Source organism: Podarcis liolepis, assembly GCF_965112155.1.
Source record: "Podarcis liolepis genome assembly, chromosome: Z".
Classification (NCBI taxonomy): domain Eukaryota; kingdom Metazoa; phylum Chordata; class Lepidosauria; order Squamata; family Lacertidae; genus Podarcis; species Podarcis liolepis.
The window spans coordinates 44777619-44797582 of NC_139570.1; the positions used below are offsets into that span (position 1 = coordinate 44777619).

The 19964-nt window shown below is 44.5% G+C and overlaps 1 long non-coding RNA gene across 1 annotated transcript; it reads left to right on the forward strand.

Annotated features, from left to right (window-relative positions):
* Window positions 1-13929: 13929 nt before the first annotated feature.
* Window positions 13930-17214, forward strand: LOC310698669. Its single transcript, XR_014521681.1, has 2 exons — window positions 13930-14277; window positions 16708-17214. It is a non-coding gene; the product is annotated as an uncharacterized lncRNA (long non-coding RNA).
* The last annotated feature ends 2750 nt before the right edge of the window (window positions 17215-19964 follow it).

The following is a 19964-nucleotide window of genomic DNA, read 5'->3' on the forward strand; positions in this document are numbered from 1 at the left end:
CAGCTTTGAGGGGAGAAAGGAAGGAGAGAGAGAGCAATCAGTGCAAAAGGCTTCAAGAGGATATACTGGGGTTTTATTGGGCGGCGGGGGGGGGGGGGGAGATCTTCCTAGTGAAGAGGCAGCTAATTTTGTGTGCTGTTGTAGTTGTCATGGCAGCAGAACAAGAGGCTCACAAATTGATCTTAGGACTCCTGGAATTGATGGGCTGTCCTGGGGTGACAAGGAATAGAAGAAGCACCTGCTGGATCAAGCCAATGGCCCACCCTGTCCAGCATCCAGTTGCCTACAGCAGTGTTTCCCAACCTTTTTTGGGCAAAGGCACACTTGTTTCATGAAAAAAATCTCGAGGCACACCACCATTACAGCCCCGTGACGTCAGCGTGCAGCGTCACGCCGGGAGGGACGCATGAAAGTGTAAGTTTCAATTTCCCCCCCTCCCCCTTGCCTTCCTTCTGTGCCAACCACGAAAAAGCCAAGAAAAAAGCCAAGACTTTAGGGCAGCAGGTCGACACGGAAGAAGCTCCTACCTAAGGACAGGTGCGACGGCCGTGTCCTCTTCTGCCACACTTGGCAGCCCTGCCTCACGGTCGTGACTCCCACCCTGATTTCTCCCCGCAGGTCGAGCGGCACAGGCAGCCCAATGTGTCCAGCCCAGACACAAGCCCCGCTTCCCCACTCTAGATCCTGAATGCGACCAAGTGCTCTGGACTCCCGAGCAGGGTGGGAAAGAGGACTCGCATCTGGTAGCCTCCGGGCTCCTCGCCTGCTCGAGGGATGGCATTGCAGGCAAGCTGCCGGCCGTCGCCATCGCCGCCCCCTCATGCGAGTGGACCTGCCCGGAGTGGTGGGCCGGGGGAGGCTCGCTCTCTGTGGGGATGTGGCCCGCACGCGCGGCCCTGCTTCCTCCTACCCAGGGCTGAGCTCCTTACCCGCGATCTCGGTCTCGCGCACGCGGATCCCACTTATTCCGAAGTTCGCGCCACTAGCCGGGGCTCTCACACTGTGCCAGGGCGAGGCGGCACGGCCCACTGACGTCATCGCGGCTCGCCGCCGCCCTCGACTTCCCTGTTCCCTCCCCTCCCTCGGGTCGCCGTGGTTACCGAGGACTGCAAGCTGCTCGGGCGAGCGTGGGGCATTAAGTGGGAGAAGGAAAATTAAAATTAAAACTCGCCTGAAGGCCGCCTCTCCGGATATCTTTCAAATTTTTTAATTTTTCCCGCGGCACACCAGGCAACGTCTCGCGGCACACTAGTGTGCCGCGGAACACCGGTTGGGAAACACTGGCCTACAGGAAACCCAAATAAGGACCTCAGCGAAACAGCACTCGCCCCTCCTGTGGCTTTCAGAAACTGCTATTCAGAAGCAAACATCCTCTAACCATTGAGGTAGAGCATAGCCATCCTAGCTAGTCCTCTTTTGATCCTCTTTTAAAGCCACCCTAGTTGGTGGACATCACTGCCTCATGTGGGAGCAAATTCTATAATAATAAATAATAATAATTTTTTATTTATACCCTGCCCTCCCCAGCCAAGGCCGGGCTCAGAGCGGCTTACAAGCAATAATAAAAATAAGTTGAATGATTACAACTTAAAATCAAAATTAAAATACAACATTGAAATATTGAAATATTGAAATATTGAAATATTGCCTCATTGCAGGAGGAGAAGGAAAGGAAAAAAGAAAGAGAGGGAGGGAATCAAATTGGCTCCAAGCCAAAGGCCAGGCGGAACAACTCTGTCTTACAGGCCCTGCGGAAAGAAATCAGATCCTGCAGGGCCCTGGTCTCATGAGGCAGAGCGTTCCACCAGGCCGGAGCCAGAGTTGAAAAGGCCCTGGCTCTGGTTGAAGCCAATCTAACTTCCTTAGGGCCCAGGACCACTAGGATGTTGCTATTTATGGACCTTGAGGCTCTCCGTGGAGCATACCGGGAGAGGCGGTCCCGTAGGTACGAGGGTCCTAGGCCGTGAAGGGCTTTAAAGGTCAAAAGCAGCACCTTAAATCTGACAATGTACTCTACCGGGAGCCAGTGCAGTTTGAAAAGCACTGGGTGAATATGCTCCCATGGCAGAGACCCCGTGAGGAGCCTCGCTGCAGCATTCTGCACCCTCTGGAGTTTCTGGGTCAGCTTCAGGGACAGCCCCACATAGAGCAAATTACAGTAGTTAAGCCTGGAGATGACCGTTGCATGGATCACTGTGGCCAGGTTGGGGCGGGAAAGGTAAGGGACCAACTGCTTGATGCGGCGAAGGTGGAAAAATGTCACCTTGGCTGTTGCTGTAACTTGCGCCTCCATGGAAAGGGAGGCGTCAAGGATTACACCCAAACTCTTAACGGAAGGCAATGGCACTAATTGGGCCCCTGCAAGAGAAGGGAGTTGGTCCCTCATCCCCATGCCATCCCGACCCAGCCATAGGACCTCTGTCTTCGAAGGATTTAGTTTCAATCGGTTCCCATGAAACCATCCAGCCACAGCTTCCAAGCATCTGGTCAGTGTGTTCGGGGCTGAGTCGGTGTGGCCATCCATCAGCAGATAGAGCTGAGTGTCATCAGCATATTGGTGACAGCCCAGCCCAAAGCTCCAGATAATCTGGGCAAGGGGGCGCATAAAGATGTTAAAAAGCATCGGGGAGAGAATTGCGCCCTGTGGCACTCCACACACCAAGGAATGGCACGACGACATTTCCCTCCCTAGTGCCACCTTCTGTCCCCGACCAGAGATAAAAGAGCACAGTCAGTTACCGGCTATGCCCTGTATCCCCATGTCTGCGAGGCGGTGGTCCAGAAGATCATGATTGACCATGTCAAAGGCTGCTGACAAATCTAAAAGGATCAGCAGTCTTGACCCGCCTCGATCCAGTTGTCTATAGAGATCATCTGTTAGGGCAACCAGAGCCGTCTTGGTCCCAAAACCAGGACCGGAACTGGACTGAAATGGATCTAAAGCTGATGTTTCCTCCCGAAACCTACCAAGCTGTTCAGCAACCACTCTCTCAATTATCTTACCCAGATATGGAAGATTTGAAACTGGGCGGTAATTGGATAAGGTCTAAGGGATCTAATGAAGTTTTCTTTAAGAGTGGACACACTACTGTTTCCTTCAGTTCCCCTGGGAAAGTCCCCATGTCAAGGGACAAATTGATAATTTCAACCAGGGGAGTCCACAAAACATCTGGACACTCCCTAATCAGCCAAGATGGGCACGGATCAAGGAGGCAGGTGGTGGGCCTACTAACTTGGAGGAATCTGTCCACATCAGCAGGGAGTATCCGATCGAAATGGTCCAACACTGGACCTGATGTCAGTCGAGGGGCCTCCAGTACAGTTACTGTATCTAAATTGGCAGGGAGGTCACGGCGGAGCAACAGGACTTTCTCCGCAAAAAAGCTCGCGAATGCCTCACAGCTGTGGGTTGAATTTGGGCTTAAATTTGGTTGTCCTCCTAAGGACGTTATTGACCTAATTATTCTAAAAAGTTGTGCTGGGCGAGAGCTAGCAGATGCAATGGAAGCTGCAAAGTAAGATTTCTTAGCAGCTTTCATAGCCATCTCATAGGCTTTCATAAACGTCCTATAAGATGTTCTTGAGGCTCCGTCATGAGTCTGTCGCCATACTCGCTCTAGCCGTCTGAGATCCTGCTTCATTTTCCGGAGTTCCTCAGTAAACCAAGGGGCCTAGTTTCGACGGGGTCGCAGAGGGTGCTTAGGCGCGATCTCATCAATGGCTGCCGAGAGCCGGTTATTCCAGTCCTCAACAAGTTCATCTAATGAGTCGCCAGGAGGAGCAGGGTCCCGCAAGGCTTGTCGGAATCTATCAGGATCCATCTGTTTTCGTGGACGAGCCCAAATAGGTTTGCCACCCGAGCAGGGGAGGAGCAGGGGAGTCAATCTTGGCTTTCAGAGCGTAGTGATCAGACCATGGCACTTCCACAGGGGGGAGCATGATCACATCTATGCCAGCCGCAAAGATCAGATCCAGCGTGTGGCCTGCTTGATGAGTGGGGCCCAAAACAAACTGGGAGAGCCCTAGTGTTGCCATGGAAGTCACTAGGTCCAGAGCCTGTGAGGAGGGAGCGGCATTGGCATGGACGTTGAAGTCTCCCAAAATCAGTAGGTTTGGGAACTCCAAGGCCCAGCCCGCCACCACCTCCAGCAGGTCTGACAGGGTGGCTGCCGGTGTGCTGGGTGGTTGGTACACCAGCCAGACAGCCAAGCTCTCCTTGGTGCCCCATACGAGACCAACACATTCAATGCCGGAGATCGCCAGTGATGGCAGAGCTCTGAAAGAGCAATCCTCCCGGATTAACAACGCTACTCCTCCCCCCCGACCCACAGTCCGCGATTGATGGAGGACAGAGAAACCTGGGGGGTGTTATCTCATGTAGGGAGACCACTTCGCCTTCCATACACAGGTCTCCATCACGCAAGCCAGGTCAATCCCGTGAGACAAAAAAGTCACGCATGGTGGCGGTTTTGTTGCCTATGGACCTGGCATTGCACAGCACCAATGACGGGGGTGGGCAATCCTTGCTCGCCCTACCCTCATCCCTTGGGATGGGGCGTAGATTGGAAGGGGTTCGAGGATCACTGCATCTCGAAACCCTTCGCCAATAGAGATATCTAGCCCCACCACCATTCCTCCCTAGCCCTTCAATAGTGGAAATTCCAGGCCCCATACTAGCCTCCCCAATAGAGGGGTAACACCCCCTCAATAACAAGTCATCCTTGGGCCAGAACTCCTGGGTCAAAATGGTATGGGGAAGAGGTGGAGGTTTGATAGGGTAAGTATCCCTAGAAGTTAAAACCCAACCAACCGCACCCCAAGCGGGGAGGACAGTCCCATGGTGTTTTGTTAACTGTCAATCCCTCTCTCTCTCCTGGGTTGATTGGAGGATTGTTGGTTCTATCTGTGGCTGTGGGAGTATTAATGAGGTATGCACTATTAAATGTGGATCACTGGCCAACAAAGAGCCAGCTTAAGAAGATCTGTCCATCCTGTCTCGCCAGGAGTACAGTAGAGAAGGTTGATCATTCTGATAGGTTTTTGGAACATTAGGCAAAGGTCCAGATGTAGATTGGGTGCTGGATATCTCCAGATTGTCAGCAACATAAGAGTTCTTTAGGTGTTGTTGCCATAGAAATGTCGGAGGTGCCAAATTCCTCATCTAATTCGGTGTCGTTTGAAAAGGGAACAGGGAGTTGCACTGATGTCTTTCTACGGGATAAAGAGCTGTTGGACGTCTTTAAATATTGTGCTCTAGGCTCTACTGTCCTTATATTTTGGGTAGAAATCTCAGTCTTTATACTCATTAGCCTCTTCTTCAGGTCTTGTAATTCTAGGCTTACAGAGTTCTTTTTTTTCTTCGGGCAATTAGTGTTTCTAGTGTTGAGCTTGGTTTCCCTTATCTGCATTAGCTTTGACTCTATGCAAGGGACCAATTGACTCCTTGTTTCGTCCTTAAATACTCTCACTGGGCGGAGAGAGTGGAACCACCATAGAGTATCCTTTATCTCCATGAGTCGAGATGGGAGGGCTGATGACCTAAAGGTCATAAATAGGCGCGTTGTGTTTCTCACGGTAGGCAGGAAGTGGAAATTTTCTAGATCTACATTTCGGTAATGGTAATTCAGGAGCTGAGACAAGGACATAGTAATTTGTCTGGTTCATCCACCTATGAGTGTATCGGTGAATCTCAAGCATTATCTGGTTCGTTTGCAAGACTTGACAGGACCTTACTTCATCCATAGATAGATTGAGTTGGTGAGTTGTTAACAAAGTCATTTCTTATTATCCTTTTAAGCCCTTGGGCATTTAAAGGAGAGGAGCTAGTATCCAATTGTTTCTCAATGTTAACTATTTTGGTGAGGATTTCATTCAGTCTTTGGAGAACCAGAACCATAGTTTCTGCAGACAACATGCAAATCTCTTGGTAGTGGTGCGTATCCGGAATCGGTTGAAAGCAGGCTCCTCTGATATCTTGTTCTAGAGGCATGGGTGGGTCAGCGTTAGGAGTGGGAGGAATCCCTCCTGTTCCTGCTCTTGCCCTCTTGGACGGATTAGCTTTTTCTGGGAGGAGGGGGGTCAGGTCATTGTCATCCTCCTTAAGGTGGGGTAAGGTTTCCCCAACGTTGTTACTCACTGTTTGTTCTATTTGCTCTGTTTTCTTGGCTTCCTCAACCTGCTCTGTTTCTGAGCCAGGGAATATGGCGTTGGCTCTCTGCTGTTTCTTTGTTTTAGAGGAATTGTGAGTCCCAATAATGATCTTCTGGCTCTTTGCATCTCGTTTTCTCCTTCCAGCAGGCATTCTCAACAAGGAAGTGACAGTTGGAGGAGTGTCACTCCAATGAGGAGTGACAGTTGGAGAACTAGGCCTCAAACCTTCTGGCCTAAAAGAGTAGGTTTTAGCAAGGAAAGCCCCCCCCCCCCCCAACACACTCAGAGGTGGAGATTTAAAGCACAGACCTGGAAAGAACAGGGCAAAATTTAAGTGTGAATAAGCCCTTAGATTTAAAAAGAAGGAGATGTTCCTGCCTCTCTCATGGCGCTCAACCCTTCCGGGCTGCCCTCGGAATATAGTTTAACTATGTGCAGTGTGAATCAGCCATTTCTTTTGCCAGTGGCAGAAACACTTGCATTGCATGCAAAAAGTCCCAGGTGTGATCCCTGGCATTTCCAGGCAGGGCTGGAAATGTCTCCTGGAGGGCTGCTACCAGTCAGTGTAGACAGTACAGAGCTAGGTGGACCAGTGGGCTGGTGTATAAGGCAACTTTCTATGTTCCAAAGGTCATGGTTTGGAATATACATACATACATATACATATGAGTGTGTGTTTGTGTGTGTGTGTGTGTGTTTGTTTGTGTGTGCGCGCGCGCACGTATACTCACACATAAATACATATAGGTATGTGTGTTTGTTTTCATCTTGATATTTATTGATTCTAAGGTAGTAATCTTAATTATAGTTTGCTGTTTTCTCCGATACTGTCTTTTTTTCTTGATTAGTGTTCAGTTCTACGTATGTTCAATCCACACTATGTATGTTGTTAGGAGTGATGCAAAATTAAAGATATATTTCAGTCTGGGAAGAACAGCAAATTAAGCGATGTGTCTGGGGTTTGTTGATTTTAAAAACGATCTTTATAAAGGAAAGAAACAAAGGATTAAACAATTTCTTAGGTAGTTATATTCATATATTTATTTATTCACATGATGGTTGTTGAACTTTATTTAGCTGTGTGTGTGTGTGTATTCCTGATCTTCCAAGTACAGAGCACAGCTCACTCATTTAAGATAGGAGTCACCAAACTATGTGGGACATCAGGTAAATGAGGAATGTTGAGAAAGTGCCATGCTCTTTGTAAGTGGGCAACTTACAAAGAGTTGCTCACAGAAGTACAACAACAATTGAAATTGAAAAGTTCTGAAGATATGACAGTAGTTACAGATTGGTTGCAATATCATCAAGTAAATGATAGGTTTCAAATAGATAAGAAAAGTGGATTTAGTACAGAAATTTCAAGGTTTGAAAAGAAATTATTGGAAAATAATGTGAAGTCACTTTCTAAAATGTATAAATTGTTGCTAGAGTGGCATACTAAGGATGAAGAAGTTAAATCGTTAATGATAAAATGGGCACAGGATATTGGGCACAATATCCAATTTTCATCTTGGGAAAAATTATGGTGGGAAGACTTAAAATTTACAGTGTGCTATGTGTTGAAAGAAAACTACATGCAAATGATTTATTAGTGGTATTTAACAGCTGCAAAATTAGCTAAAATGTATAGAACTGCTTGCAATGTTTGCTGGAAATGTAGGGAGAAGGAAGGCATGTTCTTCAGAATACTAAAGCATTCTGGGAAATGATTTACAATGAGTTGAAGAAAATGTTTAAAATACAATTTGTGGAAAAACCAGAGGCTTTTTTAAAAAGGCATTTTAGGTACAGAGATTCCGAGGGAGCAGAAATGACTATTCATGTACACAACGACAGCAGTGAGGATACCACTGGCCCAGAGATGGAAGGAAGACAAAGTTCCAACCAGAGAGGAATGGCTGATGAAGGTGATGGACTATGCCGAAATGGTGAAACTGACTGGGAAAATCAGAAACCAGGAAGAGAAGAATTTTAAGAAGGAATGGGAAAAATTCATAATGTACTAAAAAGAACACTGAAAACAACTGAAATCTTTGGCAGCATTTGAGTAATGCTTGTAATGTACGAAAAACTATGGAAAAATGCATTACTATTCTTTTAACAAGTTAGAGAAAATAAGATAAGCAGATAAAAAGAAAGATTGATAATGGTAACCATGGAAGGGCGGAGGGAAGTCAAGGGATTTAGAGAATCCTAAATGAGGAGGTGAATGATTTGTTTGAGTTTAAATTTGTTATGTAAAATTTAATAAAAATTTATTTTTTTAAAAAAGAGAAAGTGCCATGGGCACCAATCACAAAATGACTTCTAAGGTATGTGTAAAGGTAAAGGGACCCCTGACCATTAGGTCCAGTCGCAGATGACTCTGGGGTTGCAGCGCTCATCTGGCTTTATTGGCCGAGGGAGCCGGCATACAGCTTCCGGGTCATGTGGCCAGCATGACTAAGCCACTTCTGGTGAACCAAAGCAGCACATGGAAAAGCCGTTTACCTTCCCGCTGGAGCAGTACCTATTTATCTACTTGCACTTTGTGCTTTTGAACTGCTAGGTTGGCAGGAGCAGGGATCGAGCAACAGGAGCTCACCCCATCGTGAGGATTCGAACCGCCAACCTTCTGATCAGCAAGCCCTAGGCTAAATAACTGTCATGGGTGTGGCACCTTAGGCCCTTCTTTGTGTGCTCCCTCCACAAGAGGTCCAGGGGTAGCAACATGAGAACAGCGTCTTTTCTGTGGTGACTCCCCGTTTATGAAATGTTCTCCCCAGGGAGGCCCACCTGGTGCCTTTATTACATATCTTTAGGTGCCAGGCAAAGTGGTTTCTCTGTAATCAGGACTTTGACTGACTAAACAATCTATGAGCTTTTAAATGTGTTTGAGGGAGGGTAGTTATTGGTCTCAGGGACGTGGGTAGCACTGTGGGTAAAACTGCAGCGCCTAGGACTTGCCGATCGTCAGGTTGGCGGTTCGAATCCCCGCGGCGGGGTGCGCTCCCGTTGCTCGGTCCCAGCGCCTGCCAACCTAGCAGTTCAAAAGCACCCCCGGGTGCAAGTAGATAAATAGGGACCGCTTACTAGCAGGAAGGTAAATGGTGTTCCGTGTGCTGCACTAGCTCGCCAGATGCAGCTTGTCACGCTGGCCACATGACCCGGAAGTGTCTGCGGACAGCGCTGGCCCCCGGTCTCTTAAGTGAGATGGGCGCACAACCCTAGAGTCGGACACAACTGGCCCGTACGAGCAAGGGTACCTTTACCTTTACCTTTTAGTTATTGGTCTCATTTGGTATTTTTATGTCGTAAACTGTCCTGTGATCTTCATATTAAGGTTGTTTTTATAAAACATAATTACAGTGGTACCTCAGGTTACATACACTTCAGGTTACAGTCTCCAGTAACCCAGAAATAGTTGCTGGGGTTAAGAACGCTGCTTCAGGATGAGAGCAGAAATTGTGCAGCAGCGGTGCAGCGGCAGCATTAGCTAAAGTGGTGCTTCAGGTTAAGAACAGTTTCAGGTTAAGAACAGACCTCCAGAGTGAATTACCGTACATTCTTAACCTGAGGTACCACTGTATATGTAACAATACATAATTATAAAACAAACAAATAATAAGAACAACAAGAACACAATATGGCTGTCTTGCATGTGCCATAATACAAAATGACTGCCCTGGATTACGAGTAAAACAAAATGGCTGTCATTTTGTTTTACTCCACATTTTGTTTTAGTCATATATAAAAGGTTAGAAAGAGAAAAGAACCAAAAATGGTGTAGATATGCCACCCCAAGTAATTTTGATATTTGAGGGGTTATATAATAAGACCTTTTGCCTGTGCCATAGGAGATACTGGCAGGTGGACCGTTACCCACAAATGTAATGTTGACAACCCCCTCAGATAGCCAGCTTTCTAAGGTCTACCTGCCATTTCTCTCTCGTGAGAGTGTTTTTGTGCTGCCTCGTGCAATGGGCTGACATTTAAGTTTTAGAGCAGAGGCTGGAAATAATGGCTTTTTTGCTGAGCTCCTTGCTAATCACAAACTGCTTTCGCATATTGAAAATGAGTTCTGCTCAGGACTATTGATTTTTTTGCTCTTTGCTGTTCTTTATTTCATGCTCTGCGTCAAGATGCTTAACCTTACAGGGCTGGGATATGCCACAACTCAGTTGTCACAACTTATGCAGCCCTTTCCGCTCCTAAGTGTGAGAATTAATGATGGAGCAAAGACAGTAAGGTGGAGAAGGGGCATCTTAAGATTCAGGGGTGCTCAAAGGAGTAAAAATGGTGGCTAGATTTTATCACATGCTCTTGTCAAATCTTTAGAGCCAGCTTTGTGTAATGGAAAAGCGGGGAATCCTTTTCAGCCTGAGGGCCACATTCTGTGCTGGGAAACCTTCCAATAGCCAGTGTTGAGTGGGACCAGAGGCAAAACTGGGTGGAACAAAGAATGTAAATTTTACCTTTGTGCAGTAGACTGTACTGTACACCCATTTCATAGAGGGTGTGAAACAGGACCAGTGAAAGGTATGGTTTGGGGAGAGTTTTGAGGGCCAGACAGAGAGGTCCTGTGGGTCACATTTTGCCCTTGGGTCTGAGGTGCCCCCATCCCTGCCCCTTTGTGCAAAGATGCAAGGAAGGAATTGAACCTGGGAAATCTTCTGTATGCTGCAAATCATCTGCTTTGTCACTGAAATATGCTGCCAGGAGCTGCTGCCTCACAATGGCTATGCAATGCTGGAAGCTGTGATGTTGCACTCTCAGCAAGGGCAATTGCACTTTACCCTATATACAGCTCACAATAGCTCATATGTCTGGGCGATTACTAAGGTAATGTTGAACGGCAAATGCAGCTGCCTATTTTCCATCTCCCTCTTTCTTGCTAGCATTTGATGTTCAAGGATTACAAACAATTTTCAAATCAAACATGTGTTAAATGTCACCTTTCAGCTACATTCGCTTGCTAAAAAGAACCTTAAGATATCAATTCCTTTCCCCACCCCCAGAGTATTTTTTAAAAAAAAGAACAAAGAGATTTGGAACAGCACACATTGTGTAGGAAATCTGAGTTCCTCATAGGAATTGTAGGGCAATTTCCTTTTTTAAAAAATCATTAACAAATCAAATGCTATTGCCATGGCTTTCATCATTTGGGGCTTGTCAGTTTTCTACTTTCTCTGGAGTTCCACGTAAAGAGGATGCAAATACACATGCTGGAGTGGCAGCTGCTGTTCCTATTCTCAAAAATGGGTGGTGGTGGATAGGTGAGCAAGCTTTTGGAATTTCAAAACCATCCGTTCAAATAATGGGGCACCTAAAAAAATAAAATAAAAATAAATCTTTGATGCCTTTTAAACAGATTTGCTGTGAGGAACCTCTTCTCTTTTTTTTGCCACTGCCTGCTTTCTCTTAATCAGTTGAGTGTTGAATACCAGTTGTGGTTGGGGCCAAAGGCAAAAATGGGCAGAAACATTGCCTTTCCCCTCTTTCTTCCACCCCTTCTCTCCCTCTCTCTGAATTCCCTGTTTTTCTCCCTCTTTTTCCTTCTCTCCTCTGTCAGTCTTTCTCTCCTCCTCTCTTATTTCTGCTACCCACTTCCCTTCCCTTTTGACACCATCTTCCAGTTGCTGTGCGACTTGGGGCAGCCCTGAACAGATGCTGGTTTGACAACATCTGCGTTCATCACCCATGGGAGTGCTAAAAACTATGGCAAGTCGTCTGCCTAACTGGTTTGGGGGCTTGCCCATAGTTATGGTGCAAGTCAAATAAATGGGCCTCCCTTGTTCTCTTAGATTCAGGCAGGTGGTAAGGGCAGCTTAGAAGGGCCCTCACGCAAACATGTCCGTGCAATGGCAGAGGCCTGGTTGGAAAGGTTAACACGCTGCTACATGGGAGATGAGTGGAAGAAAAGGAAATACAAATGCTCCCCCCCTAATCTGTTAGGAGCAGTTAGGAGCTAGGTGGAGTCATAGATCTAAAAATAGTGTAGACATGCACATACTGGTCAGGTTCTGCTTTGACTTGAAATTGTTTTAGAGGGCTTCTCAGAGTCCAGTTAAGGCAGAGTCAATATGCAAGGTTCAGTCCTATCCTAAGGTCAGGAATATCTCAGTTCACATAGTCAGATGGTCCACGGGTCAAGAAAGTCAAGACTCCAAGGTCATGAGAAGAACAAAGAAGCATCAAGGTCTGGCCAGGAATGACGCATGTTGTTTCCAGGAACTGACTGAGGCTGGAAACCCTGCTTAAGAAAGCTGGAGCCAGCTGGTTCTCCTCAGGAGCAAGAAGGCTGATCAGCAGCAGGTGGAGTCACTCTGTCTTTTGCTTCTTCAGGCTGTTGCTCAGCAGGTAAAGCCAATTCCTGGCCCATGACAGGACGCAACACTGGATGAGACAAAAGTTGGTAAGTTTGGGCAGAATTGTGATGAGAGAAAGAGTAACAAAGATGTAATCCCCCACATGCACTTTGTTTTTGTCAAATCGTTTTTATTAATTTTTCAAATTTTACCAAATCAGCCACAAATTAGGAACAATTTAATACAATTTCTCCAAAAATTGGTTTGCTGCGCTCCATTCTTGATGTGTCCAAAGTTTCCTCTTGTTGCTGCTTTATTTTCCTAGTTGTTTCTGTCAGCATCCTTTGGGGGTCGAGATGCCAGCTGGATAGCCCCCAGCTGGATCATGCCCTTCCAGCCATGACGATCCCCACATCTCTGGTGCGACGTAAATCAGCAGCTCAGACTTCAAAAGCCTGAACACGCTATATCAGCAGAGTATGCTGCGCAAACAGAAGAGGCGCCGAAGCTTGTGGAAACATACTAACAGCTAAAGATTTATTAAGCATAAATCAGGACAAAACAAACATGTCATCTCCCTTTCTTCTCCTCAGAGAGAGAGTCAAAACAAAAGTTATACACAATATGGAAGTTCCCAGCAGACTGTGCTGGAACGTAAACAGACATGTGACACGCAGCAGTTCCATGTTTGTAACTAAAGGTGGAATGGAAATTTCTAAGAGTTTCTAGTTCACATTCCACTCCTTACAATTCACCTTATATTACAATAGCTTTTTAAAATTTATTTTAAAAACTTATTTATCCTTAACCATCAGCACAGGTTACGCTACAAATTATCAATCCACAATAAATCAGCAGTTATCATTTCTAAAATGAATTCCTTTCCTTCCTTCTGCATGTATGAATGCCCAAAAGTTCACTTTCGCTAGATTTTTCTACTTTTCTTATCTCCGCAGTCCACTCTGTCCAAGATTCTGTCCAGAACTCTTAAATTTCCACTCCACATACCTCCTGTTGTAGTCTGTTGTCCATTCTAAAATAGAAATCCCAAGGTGGAGAGTTCAAGATCCTGCGTCTTCACACACACCCTGCTTCTTCGGAGGCAGGAGTGGGGCACAGAGACGACCGCAGGAAACATGGTCCCCTTAATCACCTCAAATGTTTTCAGGGTGTTTTACTTCCCTTTGCCTAAGTCTCTCCTGGGAATGGAAGAGCTGCCACCATGGCCTCGGACAGAAACAGGACTTTGTAGAGATCTTGAGAGGACAGGTCCTTCTGAAAGTGAAGATGGAGAGATGGAGGAAAACTCAGTGTTGAAAAATGGGAACCTCTGCTTCCTGCTCACACTTGCAGAGTGGATGCGGATTTGTGGTTGTAGTTGCGTTTATTTTTGCATTTTCAATTTTACATAAGCAAAAGAAAAATACACAAACATGAAATCACCTTTGACTTTCTCCCCCGCACCCTTTGTGGATCCTCATGTAAGGACTTTCTCTCTGCATCTCTTCTGTAACTCTATTATTATAAATCCTTTGCCAACCCACAGTTCAAATTTTAACTACAAGCTTTCTGTCAAACCTACCAATGAATGTAGTTGTTTACAATAAATTTCAAATAAATTATAAACTTTCGACATTCTTTATTAAAATTTGCATTTTCCTGGTTCTAATTCTTCCTGTAAGTTTTGCCATTTCAGCATAGTTCATCAATTTTATCTGCCACCCTTCCTTGGTTGGAATTGTGCCTTCTTTCCATCTTTGGGCGAACTGAATCCTGGCAGCCTCTGAGGAATCACTCCTTGCAAGTCACCTGGTTGTGGAAACAGCTGGGTCAGGAGGTGAGTGTCAGGATGGCAGCCCTTGTTAGGGGATGCTCTGCAATGTTGCACTCTGCCTGAAAGCAGGAGAGACAGGAGTCCCAGAGCTGAGCATCAGCTTGGAGCACCACAGCAGCTGGCAGCAAGCTCAAGTGGAATCCAGAAGGGTGGGCAAAAGAAATGAGAGAATTGGAAGGTCAATTGAGAAAGGCAGAAGTTTGAATTGGAAGCTCAGTGATGAGCCAGTAAAATATGCCTACTACTGGTGTAAGGAGATCCCTGATGACCTAGGCACCTCAGGAGCTGTGAGGAGGTCACCCAGATGCAGAAATAGGGCTGACGGGAGTTGCTCCAAAAATTACAATTAAAAAAAAAATGTCAAAGATTGTGCTGCTGTATTTGGACTGTTTGAGTTTTATGTTAACTGCTTTGAGCACAGATTTGTAGAAACTGTATCTGTGGAAATTGCAATCCATAAATAAACTAACTTTGACTAACTAGGCTATTGAAATTTGAGCAGGCTTTCAGCATTCAGTGCTAGGTGGAAATAGCCATGCTAGTGCCCATACTGAGAGACAGAAGTCATGGAAACCCAAGTTTCCCCAGGTGAGATATTGAAAGGCATGGCAGAGTGAAGCAGAAAGTTGCCAACACCTCTAAATCTCCTTCCTCTTCTAGCTGAGAAGCACAGGCCACAAATCTATGGACTGGGGCATTTCTGCATCAGAGACACACATTATACACCTCTCATGTCCACTCTCCTTCTTCTTTCCTTGACTGATCACCTTTAAATCAATGAGTCATACTGGCAGTGTCATTACCCTCAGTGCTAATGATAAAATAATGACTCACTGCCTCATATTTGCCACCTGGATTGCCTGATGTGCAGATGGCTCTTTTAATATCCAGGCAACTGAAGCTCCAGAGGTTTAGTTCCCTGAATAAGAGAGTTGCAGAAAAAAAGGTTTCCTGTGTTCTCTTCTCCTGTCCACTCTGTGCTGCCTTTAGAAAACCAAAGAAGGGCATTGTGAGGATTGCCAGATTTCTAGGTTGGGCTAAATATTTGGGAGTTTTAGGCCTACAAGTGAAGTTAAACTGATTTAGTTAAACTATCTGAAGAAGTGTGCATGCACACGAAAGCTCATACCAAGAACTAACTTAGTTGGTCTTTAAGGTGCTACTGGAAGGAATTTTTTTATTTTGACTATGGCAGACCAACACGGCTATCTATCTGTATGTGGTTTAGTTAAACTTCCACAAGATGTATTGATTATCACCAGCCTGGCTAGCTTTTAAGGTCAATTAGATAAATTCATTGAGGATAAAGGTATCAATGGTTATTAGCCATTATGGCACTGTTGTGCTTCAGCCTTGTTTGTAGGCTTCCCATTGGGGCATCTGGTTAGCCAATCTGAGAATAGGATGTTGAATCAGATGGGCCTTTGGCCTGCTCCAGCTGGGCACCTCTTATGTTCTAAGGAAGAGATTCCACCTGAGGATTAAAAGTGTTCCCCATAAGACTTGCTTCTATAGTTTTCCTTAAAATCATATTTTGTTTTTCAAGGAAAAAACAAATCAGGCAACAGTCAGTATTTCTTGTAAATTTCAACTGTTGGAAAATCAGAGATCAGCAAATCCAAAGCAGTTTATTTGGTTTTCTCTTCTCCCTGCCTTCTCCCTTTTAATTTTGCAAGAAAAATACTGAACTCAGATGCAACAATCTTCTATGCATTGTTTTTGCTGACTCTACATACGTAATAAATAGAAATCATTTCCCCAGAAAGTCAGCCAGAAATAATAAATTGCATGCCCCTGTAATGTGGACTGAAATCCTGTCCATACCTATTTATCTCTCCAAACCAGTTTTTTTGAGTTGCAGAAAACTCAAGCGTATTCTGAAACATGTCATTGATACAACAATAGTGCACTATAGGTGAATTTATACCGGGGCATTCATTCTACTTTATTAGGTCCCATATACATTTAAAGAAGTATCATGTCACTTTAAACAGTCATGAGTTCCCCCCAAAGAATCCTGGGAGCTGTCATTTGCTATGGGTGCTGGGAGCAGCTAGAAGACCCTTATTCCTATGAGAGCTACGGTTTCCAGAGTCCCCTGGAAAGAGGGATTGATGTCTAACTGCTTTGGGAATTATATAACAGTGAGGGAATTATATAACTGCTATATATAACTTATATAGGAGGTCTACTAACAGCTCTCAGTACCCTTAATAAACCACAGTTCCCAGAATCTTTTGGAGGAAGCTAGGGAGAAATGTGAATTTTGAAGGATAACTCTATATCCCTCTCCCCCGAAAGTGCAGATTAGGTAGGGTTTGCCTTTAAATGTGAAATGAATTAAAGCTCCACCATTGGCTTCCACCTCCTGCCATCAGTGTAAAAAGCCCACATGGCCTCTACAATATCTGTTCTCCCTTCTGCTCTCTGTAGATCCCCTGCACTGCTTCAAGACTCTTCTCAACTCTCAACAAACCGGAAGTTTCCAGAAGAGGACAACAAAGATGGAGAAGAACCTCTGATTTCCTGGTTACTAATGGACACTTCTAGAACATGCTCATCAAGCCCAGTGTTTATGCGTCATTCATCGTCTGTGGATTGTTAGCATCAGAAAAGTATAACATAAATAAGAACAGTTATTTTTACATTCAGAAGCATTTACCTATTCATAATTAACATCTTCCTAAAATAAATACATAATTAGATGTCTCATGTAAAAAAGAAGACAGAGTTACAGATGAGTTTGTGTAGGTTATATGAAGGTTGATTATAATGGAAAATTAATTACAAGCATCTTGGACTAAGTGACTGGCATACTATTTTGTTTTGCAATAATTAAGGGTGTTAATAGTAAACAATGAACAAGGAGATATCAAAAGGTTTAAATGGAACAAAATTATTTAGGGTCTTAATTAGGAAATAAAAAGGAAAAAAGCCACAGCTTATTTGTTGAAACATTAAAACTTAATATTACTTTATACATGTGTGGATGTCAGCACGCAGAATAAGAATACAATCTAGTCAGAGTTAGGCACTTTTTGATTATAGATTATTCTATATCTGGTCTTTATAGAGCATTCATTTGTATTTGTGGAGAATTTTACGGCAATGAGCATTAATCATGAATTCATCCTGATTTGCTTGTGGGGTGTTTATGTGGCTTCCCATTAATCGTTCATTCATCTCAAACTTTTCAGTGGATCTCTCAACTGGTTTCCCAATCTGTATTGCCACATTGCAAAATATGACTGTTACCTTGAGGAGATTAGGTGGTGCGCAGAAGTCTGCTCCTCTCATGCTCAGTAATGCCTAGAAATCCTGTGGGCTTGGCCCTTTGAATGGTTAATTCCAGTGCTGTTCTTTTGGGGGTATGCAGGGTTACGCATACCCCTAAACATTTTGTGAATCTAAGTTTGGCCTCATTGAGGGGCAGTATTTCAATATGAGTAGGAAAATGAGAGTACCCCTATTTTTTATTTTATTTTTAAAAAGCACTGGTTAATTCTGTTCATTTTATAATGTATTAGTTTCTCATATGTTGAGATGGAACTGTGAGAATTCTTACTTTTAAGATAAGACTGTCACCTGAAGTAGGGAGAATAGGCTAGGCTAGGCTATCTGTGTTGGTTTTTTCACTCCAGGGCGTGGGGTGATGTTGGTTTATGTAATCCCAACAATGCAAAATAGTATTTTATTTTGGCAGGAACACATGTCTCATATAAATGTGCAGCCCCAAGGGTATATAAGCCACAAAAGGTAAAGGACCCCTGGATGGTTAAGTCCAGTCAAAGGTGTCTATAGGGTGCAGAGCTCATCTTGCTTCAGACTGAAGGAGCTGGCGTTTGTCCACAGACAGCTTTCCAGGTCATGTGGCCAGCATGACTGAACCGCTTCTGGCGTAACAGGACACCATGATAGAAGCCAGAGTGCTTGGAAATGCTGTTTACCTTCCCACCGCAGTGGTACCTATTTATCTACTCGCGCTGGTATGCTTTCGAACTTCTGACCTTACGATCGGCAAGCCCAAGAGACTTGATGGTTTAGACTACAGCACCACCCACATCCCCGGATGACAGCAAAGGTGGCCATAAAGACCTACCATAATTCACAAGAACACCTCTGTTAGTCTAGGTCAGTATCTTGAAAGCCTTGTGTACTGACCAAGCTCCAGCTGTGGAAGCCACACCTAATGTCTCCAACAGCTCTGGGGTGTAAGATAATTGCAATGCATTATTTGGGCTATTTAGTTAAATCTTTTGCCACCAGCCCATTTGTGCGTGCATTGTGTTTGGAATCCAACAACAAGTATTGCTCCTTTTGGCAATACCAAATTGCAAAAAGTCTGTGTGCATTTGTTACATTAGGGCAAGAAGTTGATTTGTCACATTAGGACAATGCAGTGCTTTAACCTACTTTATTTTCAGAAACCAAAGTTTCTGGCTCATATTTGAATCCTACCTGAAAAATAATGACACACAACAGTTTGCAATTATTTTTTCTTAAGCCCCCACTCATGTCGATTTCTCCTAATTTACACATTGTTGTAAGCAGTTTTCCCCAATATACACATATGGCAAATCATTTCCCCAAATGTAATGTGTTATTTTCACCAACATATGCATTATTAGAAACTTTGCCATAGTATATACATTTTTTTTGGTATACATTATTTGGTGGGATCTCCAAGGACGTGCTCTATGGGGAGCTGGTTTCTGGCACCAGACCAATTGACAGAACCAACTCTGTGTTACAAAGATGTCTGTGAACGTGACACAAAGGCTGCCAACATCAACCCTGCCATCTGGAAATCCCTTGAAGACAGGGAGTCAAGATATGTATCCATTGCCGTGTCCAGAGAAATGACTGGTGAGAGAAGCACGGCACAGAGAGAAGACATTTCATGGTGTATTTGCAGCAGCACAACTGGACGCCTTCAACTGCCCCAGCTGCAACAAAACATCTCTCTCCCATATCAATCTCTACAGGCACAGCAGGTGTTGCAACCTGTCAACAGCTTGACCTCACCCCCAAAGTCGCACTCCTCCATTGTCTCCTGAAACAGGCAGATGCCAACACACATTGTTTCAGAAAGTGTGAATTTGGTAAGTTTGCCTTTAAACACAAACTGAATCAATTTTTTCCACCATCCCTAAGCACACACTGAACTTTTGTTTTCTGCATTTAAAGTTAACTAAGGGGCTCCATTGCTGCACTGCCAACAAACCCACTTTTTAAAAAGCACAGACTTTTTGCTCTTTGGAAAGAGATGGGGAAATTTACTGGAAAGTGTGGGATGAACAAATTACTAACAGTGAGATATGTAAACACCCTGCAAACAGTGTTCAATATGTGACAGGTGAATTGAGGATTAAATCTGTAGATTTAGATCTAAACTGCTTATCTCACATGTATATGAGAAATACAAAAGTAATCTGGCTGTGAAGGCTTTTTAGCAGAGTAAAACACTTACAAGTTTTGCAGTTTATTAAAGCTTAGGAATTAGGCAATTACATTTCATTTGTGGTCTGCTGACCTTCCATCTCCTGTTGCAGAGAATAAACGACCTGTTTTTAGTAAGATAAGCAGAAAAAACGTTTACCTACATTTCAATGCAAGCAACATATACAGCAAAGCGGTGTGCAGAAAAATTCTTCTAAGTTACGGTAAAATAGAAGTTGGTAGTCTTAGCT